Source organism: Myotis davidii, unplaced genomic scaffold (genome assembly GCF_000327345.1).
Source record: "Myotis davidii unplaced genomic scaffold, ASM32734v1 scaffold295, whole genome shotgun sequence".
NCBI classification, from domain to species: Eukaryota; Metazoa; Chordata; class Mammalia; order Chiroptera; family Vespertilionidae; genus Myotis; species Myotis davidii.
Window position 1 is genome coordinate 369861 of NW_006286683.1, and position 7513 is coordinate 377373.

The 7513-nt window shown below is 54.2% G+C and overlaps 1 long non-coding RNA gene across 1 annotated transcript in view; it reads left to right on the forward strand.

The window, feature by feature from the left end:
* The window catches only part of LOC107182262, an 8513-nt gene extending 1727 nt beyond the window's left edge, over positions 1–6786 (forward strand). Inside the window, exons 2-3 of the long non-coding RNA XR_001512982.1 lie at positions 3702–3780; positions 6165–6786. This is a non-coding gene — a long non-coding RNA (uncharacterized LOC107182262). The remainder of the gene's footprint in view (positions 1–3701; positions 3781–6164) is intronic.
* Positions 6787–7513: the final 727 nt, after the last annotated feature.

The window sequence follows — 7513 nt, forward strand, 5'->3', positions numbered from 1 at the left end:
ATCTGGCCCCTGCCTTCAGCACCTTGTTTACTCTCTCAATGCGCGTCCGTTACAGAAAGGGTTGGCTTCTCTTCTGCAAAGGAGACGTCTCTCTCCGTAGTGACGGCCACTGTCCATCCCCGGGGACGGTTCTCTCCAGCGAGTCCTCCGTGGGTGACTCGGGGCGGGGGTTCTGCGAGTGTGTGTTTAATTGTCACTCCAGTTGGGTCCTGGGAGCGTGTCTGTGCAGCGCCCCCTTATCCCGCCTCCATTTTTAATCTCTCTCCCAACATTTCCTTTTTAAATTTGAATTCGTTAAGGTCGGTCCTTTGTGTTGTCAAGTTGTGAGGCTATTGCCAACCGTGCAAAAACCACTTCATCCCCTAAGAAACCCTTTAGCCCTGGCCAGGTTGGCTCAGTGGATAGAGTGATGTGTGTAATTGTCACTCCAGTTGGGTCCTGGGAGGGTGTCTGTGCAGCTCCCCCTTACCCCGCTGCCATTTTTCATCTCTCTCCCGACATTTCCTTTTTTAAATTTGAATTCGTTAAGGCTGGTCCTTTGTGTTGTCAAGTTGTGAGGCTACTGCCAACCGCTCAAGAACCATTCCATCCCCTAAGAAACCCCTTGAGTCCTGGCCGGGTGTGGCTCAGCGGATAGAGTGTCAGCCTGCGGACTGAAGGGTCCTGGGTTCGATTCCCGGTCAAGGGCACAGGCCCGGGTTTCAGGCTCGATCCCCAGTGCGGGGCGTTGCAGGAGGCAGCTGGTCATGATTCTCTCTCATCATTGATGCTTTCCCTCTCCCTTTCTCTCGGAAATCAATAAAAATATATATATTTTAAATGAGCCCCTCTCCATGCAGACAGAGACGAGGCCTGTCCCCTGCGCCCCAGTTCAGTAAGTTCAAGGTTTGCCTGGTGAGGAGGACTCCTTGGAAAGCCCCCGCCACTCCCCCCGACGAGAGAGGTGGTGCTGGTCTTGGAGGCTCACTCAGGGGCTCCTTAGCCGAGAGGCACCTGGGCCTGATCACGACCTTAGAATCACGTGGATTCATTATATATTTTTTAAATGAGCTCCTCTCCCGGCAGACAGACAGAGACGAGGCCTGTCCCCTGGGCACCAGTTCAGTAAGTTCAAGGTTTGCTTGGTGAGGAGGACTCCTTGGAAAGCCCCCGCCACTCCCCCCGACGAGAGAGGTGGTGCTGGTCTTGGAGGCTCACTCAGGGGCTCCTTAGCCGAGAGGCACCTGGGCCTGATCACGACCTTAGAATCACGTGGATTCATTTGCCTCCCATCCTGCCTCCAAAACGGGTGTCTCCGGCCTCACGCCTCCGCCTTCATGACTGGTTTGTTTTGAAAACAAACCCTGGACGTGTCTGCGCCCGCGGCCACCTGCCCACCCTGTCCTATTGCTCTTGGAGGCTCACTCAGGGGCTCCTTAGCCGAGAGGCACCTGGGCCTGATCACGACCTTAGAATCACGTGGATTCATTTGCCGCCTATCCTGCCTCCAAAACGGGTGTCTCCAGCCTCACGCCTCCTCCATGACTGGTTTGTTTTGAAAACAAACCCTGGACGTGTCTGCGCCCGCGGCCACCTGCCCACCCTGTCCTATTGCTCAGTCGATGAGGGGAAGCACCGCCGGTCGGAGTAACGCGCAAGGGCCACCCGGCAGCTGGGGGTGGGCCCGGCAGGGCGTCTCCCCTGTGCTCCCTGCCCCGGCGTCCAGGCCCAGCTGCCCGACTGAGCAAAAATAAGAACATGCAGGTTGCCAGGCGAACCTCGAGTTTCAGATCAACGATGGGTCATTTCTGTGCGCCCCCAACCCTGCCCCGTATACTGACACCAAAAAGGTAATTGTTGTTGCTCTTTTGTTTGAATTGAACTGGGACCTGTATTCCATTGGGCTCCTGTCCCAGCAAGGGCGGGCCCGGTTCTGCCCCGGCTTCGTACAATCCCTGTGTTCATGGAGCTTGACTTCTGTCTGTTATGAAACCAGTGCCATTCAGGGAGATAACATTGACCTTTAATATGGAAGAAAGAGCCCAGCTGGTGTGGTTCATCGGTTAAGGTTCATCGACCTATGAACCAGGAGGTCACGGTTCGATTCCCGGTTGGGGCACATGCCCCCGGGTTGTGGGCTCGATCCCCAGTGTGGGGCGTGCAGGAGGCAGCTGATCCATGACGCTCTCTCATCATTGATGTTTCTCTCTCTCTCTCTCCCTCCCTCCCTCTCCCTTTGTCTCTGAAATCAATTTAAAAAAAATTTTTTTAAGAGAAATATATGGAAATCAGGAAACATAATTCCATTTTGACCGAGTCGTGGTAGAGCTGGTAGGCAACCCAGATTCCAGGTTCCTTTATTAACGATGGCTGGAATGAGACCAGCGAGGAGGAGCAAGATGTTGTAGACAGTGTGACTTCACAATCCTTTGTCCGTGGGCCTTCAAAGTCTTTGTCGGTGATGCCAAACGCTTCTCAAAGTGGAAGGGTTCGAGGCAGGGGCTACAGAGACGGGAGCCACACAAACAGATGTGGTTCATAACAGATACGCGGGCTTTCTGGGATATTAGCACAAATAAGAATTCATCACGAGAAATAATGACAGCCCCCACCACGGCCCACCCTCCCATTCTCTTGGGCCACCGAAAAATAATGGGGAGGTTAACACATTTCTCACATCTCTAAGCACGTTGTTATTTCTCGCTTACACAAAAATTACAGGAAAGCCGTCAGCGGGAACCTGGGCGTCGGTGACAGAGACGAGGCTCCGATAAGAGCTCAACCAAAATAGAAAAGCAATCTGGCACCGCTGACAATCCTGTCACAGAAATATTACATCTTACGGAGGGATTTCACCTCCGTAAAATCTCAGAATTCGCTAACAACCCGTTAGCGGCTAAATGGAGTCATTTGCATATTGTGGCAAAATAAAAACACAATAATCTCATTTGTTTGCTGCCCGGTAGCATTTCCCAGGGCTGGGTTGCTGGAGACATGCTCATTTCCGTGCTTCCTGCCCCAAATTCCCCGCCATCCAGGCTTTCTTTCTTTCTTTCTTTCTTTTTTTTGCATCCAACCCTTTGTCAGCCTTACTGCTCTCCCTTCATTTTCATTTTCTTTCCCCATCTCCCACGCCCTTTGCTTCTTCCGTTTCTTGGCCACTAAATGTGACTCCAAACTCATTCCTGAGCAAAGAAAAGGAAACTTCATTTCTTGTTGTTTTTTTAATTGTATCTTCTTTTTCCTCCAAGTCTGGTGTGTGTATGGTTTTTTAAAATATATTTTTATTGCCCTGGCCGGTTTGGCTCAGTGAATAGAGCATTGGCCGGCGGACTGAAGGGTCCTGGGTTCGATTCCGGTCAAGGGCACATGCCTGAGTTGCTGGGGCTCAATCCTCAGAGGGGGGCCTGCAGGAGGCAGCTGATCCTACTGGGGATCGAGCCCCAAACCTGGACACGTGCCCTGACCGGGAATCGAACCGTGGGTGCTGAGCTGGAGCGATCCCAAGCCGGGGCCTTTGAAGGGCCCTGCATCCGCGTGTCGGAGATGCTGCGTGGGCCTCTTGGGCGGGAGCGCATCACCCTCGGCCGAAATCAGACACTGATGAGAGCACGCCTTCCCTGTGGCTTGGCATGCCTTGTGTTTTCGGGGTTCCTCCTTCCCACCTCCCCCACCTTCCTCCCCAGGCTGGGCCCTCTGCTCACGGAGCCTGTTTATTTCAGCTCTGGCGCCCGCACCCGAGCCACGGGGAGTGTGCCCACGGCAGGCCGCCAACGTATCGCGAGGATCACAGGCGACACGGTAGGCCGCGTGCGTTCCTGTTGTGTGTGATGGCACAGGTGGGCACCGCCTGGCGCTGGGCACGCGCGTCCCTGCCACAGACTGTCCAGAGAGACCCAGTGACAGCCCTGACCGCCACAGGCCAGCTTGGGGGTTCACGGCTTGCCTCCCTTCTCTCTGGGGCTGTGGCGGGCAAACTGCAGCTCGAGAGCCACGTGCGGCTCTTTGCCCCTTGAGTGTGGCCACGAAGTTTCAATCGCACTGTATGTGCACGCCCACACGTGGTATTTTGTGGAAGAGCCACACTCAAGGGGCCGCAGTTTGCCGACCACTGCTCTGGGGGATGGAGCCGGCTCTCCGGTGTACAGAGCCAGTGCAAAGGGCCTGGGGCAGGTGGCTGTCAGGGGAGACCTCCCTCCTGTGAACCGTAAATGGCATCCAACGACCCTGGCCTCGGACGATGCCTCTGACAGAAGTTTCCCGTTTGAGGAGACGCGTCACGCATTGTCTCCGCTGGGTTCTCGGTGCCCCCGCCCACGGCAGGGCCGGAGGGGAACCTGCACGGACTCGCAGGGCGGGCGTTGGTTTGGAGGGAGCTCGGTGTGGTTTTTCCAACCACCCCACGAGCTGGCTCCGCGACCCAGTGAAGCAACACAGCTCACGGCCAGGGCTGGGCAGACACCACGGACGCCTCTCAGAGGGCGTGAGTGGTCGTGTGGCTGGGAGGTGGGACAGTCGTGGGCGGCTACCAGGTAAACACGGGGGAGAAGGCGGGTCGCCAGCCTCTGGGCCCGGCCTGCCACCCAGGGCTCCGCAGAAGGTGTCCATCAGACCCCCTGCACCCTGTTCCATTGAGGCGATGCCACTGCTGTTAGCACCCAGCTATGCTGGTAGGTGGTTTTATTTTCATGTTTTATTTCGTGTTTTTAAGAACTTTTGCTTTAACCCTCTTTTTAAGAAATATATATATTTTTATTGATTGAAGAGAGGAGAAGAGAGGGAGAGAGAGAGAGAAACATCCATGATGAGAGAGAATCCTTGATCGGCTGCCTCCTGCACGCCTCACACTGGAGATCGAGCCCACAACCCGGGCATGTGCCCTGACCGTAATGGAACCCGGGACCCTTCAGTCCGCAGGCCGACGCTCTATCCACTGAGCAAACTGGCCAGGGTGCTTGGTGGGAGTGTAAGGAGACAGGAGGACCGCCTGTCGGTCTTCCGTGCCTCTTCTGAGAAAGCCAACTAGACAGCAGCTTCCAGATGCTGGATGGAGCCCGGGCTGTCACTTCCCTTCCCCCCAACACAGAGGAAAGAGATTAAAAACCCACTTAGAAGCTCACAGCCACCCCAGAAACAGGGGGAGGGAACCTCTGTGGACAAGAGCCAGCTGTCTCCCTCATCCACAGCAGCAGGAAGAGGCCCGCCCCTCACCATGGGCATAGGGTGCCCCGCATCCCAACAGGGGACCTGGGGGAGAGCCAGGTCGGCCCTGCGGGGCAGGACGGGCCCCCATCCGTGGTGGGGTCCGGAGGCCAGGCTCAGGACGGAGCTACCCACCCAGGGCTGTGACCTGGCAGGAGACCCCACACGTGGCTGAGGCTGGAGGGACCCCGAGTCCCATCCCTGCCAGGGCCCGGGCTGGAGCCGCGGTGAGGGCATCACACCAGGGACACCCCCCTATCCCACCGAGAAGAGCAGCAGGAAGGACAGGGGGAACGTGCAACAAAATAATCGTGACTCTAAATGGGCTGAGTTCCCGCCCTGGCCAGTTTGGCTCAGTGGATAGAGCGTCGGTCTGTGGACCAAAGGGTCCTGGGTTCGATTCCGGTCAAGGGCACGTACCTTGGTTGCAGGCTCCTCCCAGCCTGGGCCCTGGTCAGGGTGCGTGCAGGAGGCAACCCATCGATGTGTTTCTCTTACATCAGTGTTTCTCTCTGTCTTTCCCTCTCTCCTCCACTCTCCCTAAAAATCAATGGAAAAATATCCTCGGGTGAGGATTAACAACAACAACAAAAAATACCAATAATCATTGTGACTCAAATGGGCTCTGTTCTCCTTTCTCCTTCACACCTCCCCGGACAGGACACAGCTTACCTGTGGCTTCTAATCTGAGGCTTTGAGGATTTCAAGATGCTGTTTCTGTGTGAGTCACACGCCCTGATTAGCACAGATCTATCTCATAGTTTCCCTCAAAGACTTGCAAATAATTTCACAGCGCTCGTGTCTATGTTATGTGGAAAGAGTCTGCCCTATCAAAGCAATATCAGGATATCATTAAAAAAATAAACATATATCTCTCCCTCCCTCACTCCCAAGTCAAATGCACATTTTTTTAAAGCACTTAAATGTTTGAGATATTTTCAGTGTTTCTTCCTTGTCTACAACATCTGTTGGTCTCCCTGCAGATATCCGGCGCTAAGTAATCCGGCTTATTTGGGGTAACCGATCATTGGAAAACCTTTTCATATGGCCCCCGAATGACATGCTTAATCACAGCTTTTCAACTTGAAAGAGACGGGATTTCCTTATCTTGACATGACTTACCGTCGGAGCGGGAGCCAGGCACCGTGAGGACAGAATCTGGGCTCCGTCGTCCGAAGGGCACTTAGCAAGGAAGCACAGTTTACAGTCGCAGCAAGGCCAGCAGAGAAACCAACGGATGGCCAGTAATTCTCCGTGTAAGGTTTTCCCCCCCACAAACGATCTTATCTCCTCAACCTCTTTCCAAAACGCTCACCAACCAGAGACTTGCGATGAGCGGCGGAGAGAGGGTGCGTGGTGTGGGCAACGGTGTGAATGTTCTCTCTTTCCGCTGCCTATCGGCAAAGGCTGTTTTATTTCTTTGGGGACACGAGTCGGATTCCTCTGTCTTCCCTGAGCCTTTGTGGCTAAAGATTTTCTATCATCACTGATGGTTTTCTGCAGAAACTGTGATGAAAAGTCACCCTTTCTGCCTTCTTTCCTGCGAGCCGGGAATCGGGTGGCTTGTTTGGCTCAGCCCGTAGTGTGTCCCAGGGCCACAGGCAGGAAAACGATTTTTTAAAAAAATATATTTTAACAGAGGAAGGGAGAGGGAGAGAGAGATAGAAACAGCAATGATGAGAGAGAACCATGGATCGGCTGCCTCCTGCACGCCCCACACTGGGGATCAAGCCCGCCACCCGGGCATGTGCCCTGACCGGGAATCAAACCGGGACCTCCTGGTTCACAGGTTGATGCTCAACCACTGAGCCACACCAGCCGGGCCAGGGTAACTATTTCCACCCTGTCACTCCCAAACCCCCAGCACCCCCCTCTCTGATCTAATTGTCAGTTGACCTGATTTCCTATTTCACTTAGGGTAACAGTCCTTGGTTCGCCCAGGAATGAGCGTTTCTGGGGACACACGACTCCCACTGCAGGGTATGTCCCAGGTAAACTGAGAAGGCGACCCAGTCTTCCTTAACCGTTCAAGGGCATTTGCGATAACATGGACGGATGGCCTTTGAGGGCCTCATGCTAAGTGAAATAAGTCAGACAGAAAGACAAATATCAGAGGATCTCACTCATATGTGGAATCTACAAAGCAAACAAAAATTCTGAGCTCATAGATACAGAGAATAGATTGGTGGCTGCCAGAGACAGGAAGAGGGGGGTAGATGAATGGGTAAATATGGTCAAAAAGTACAGCCCTGGCCGGTTTGGCTCAGTGGATAGAGTGTCAGCCTGCGGACTCAAGGGTCCCAGGTTCGATTCCAGTCAAGGGCATGTACCT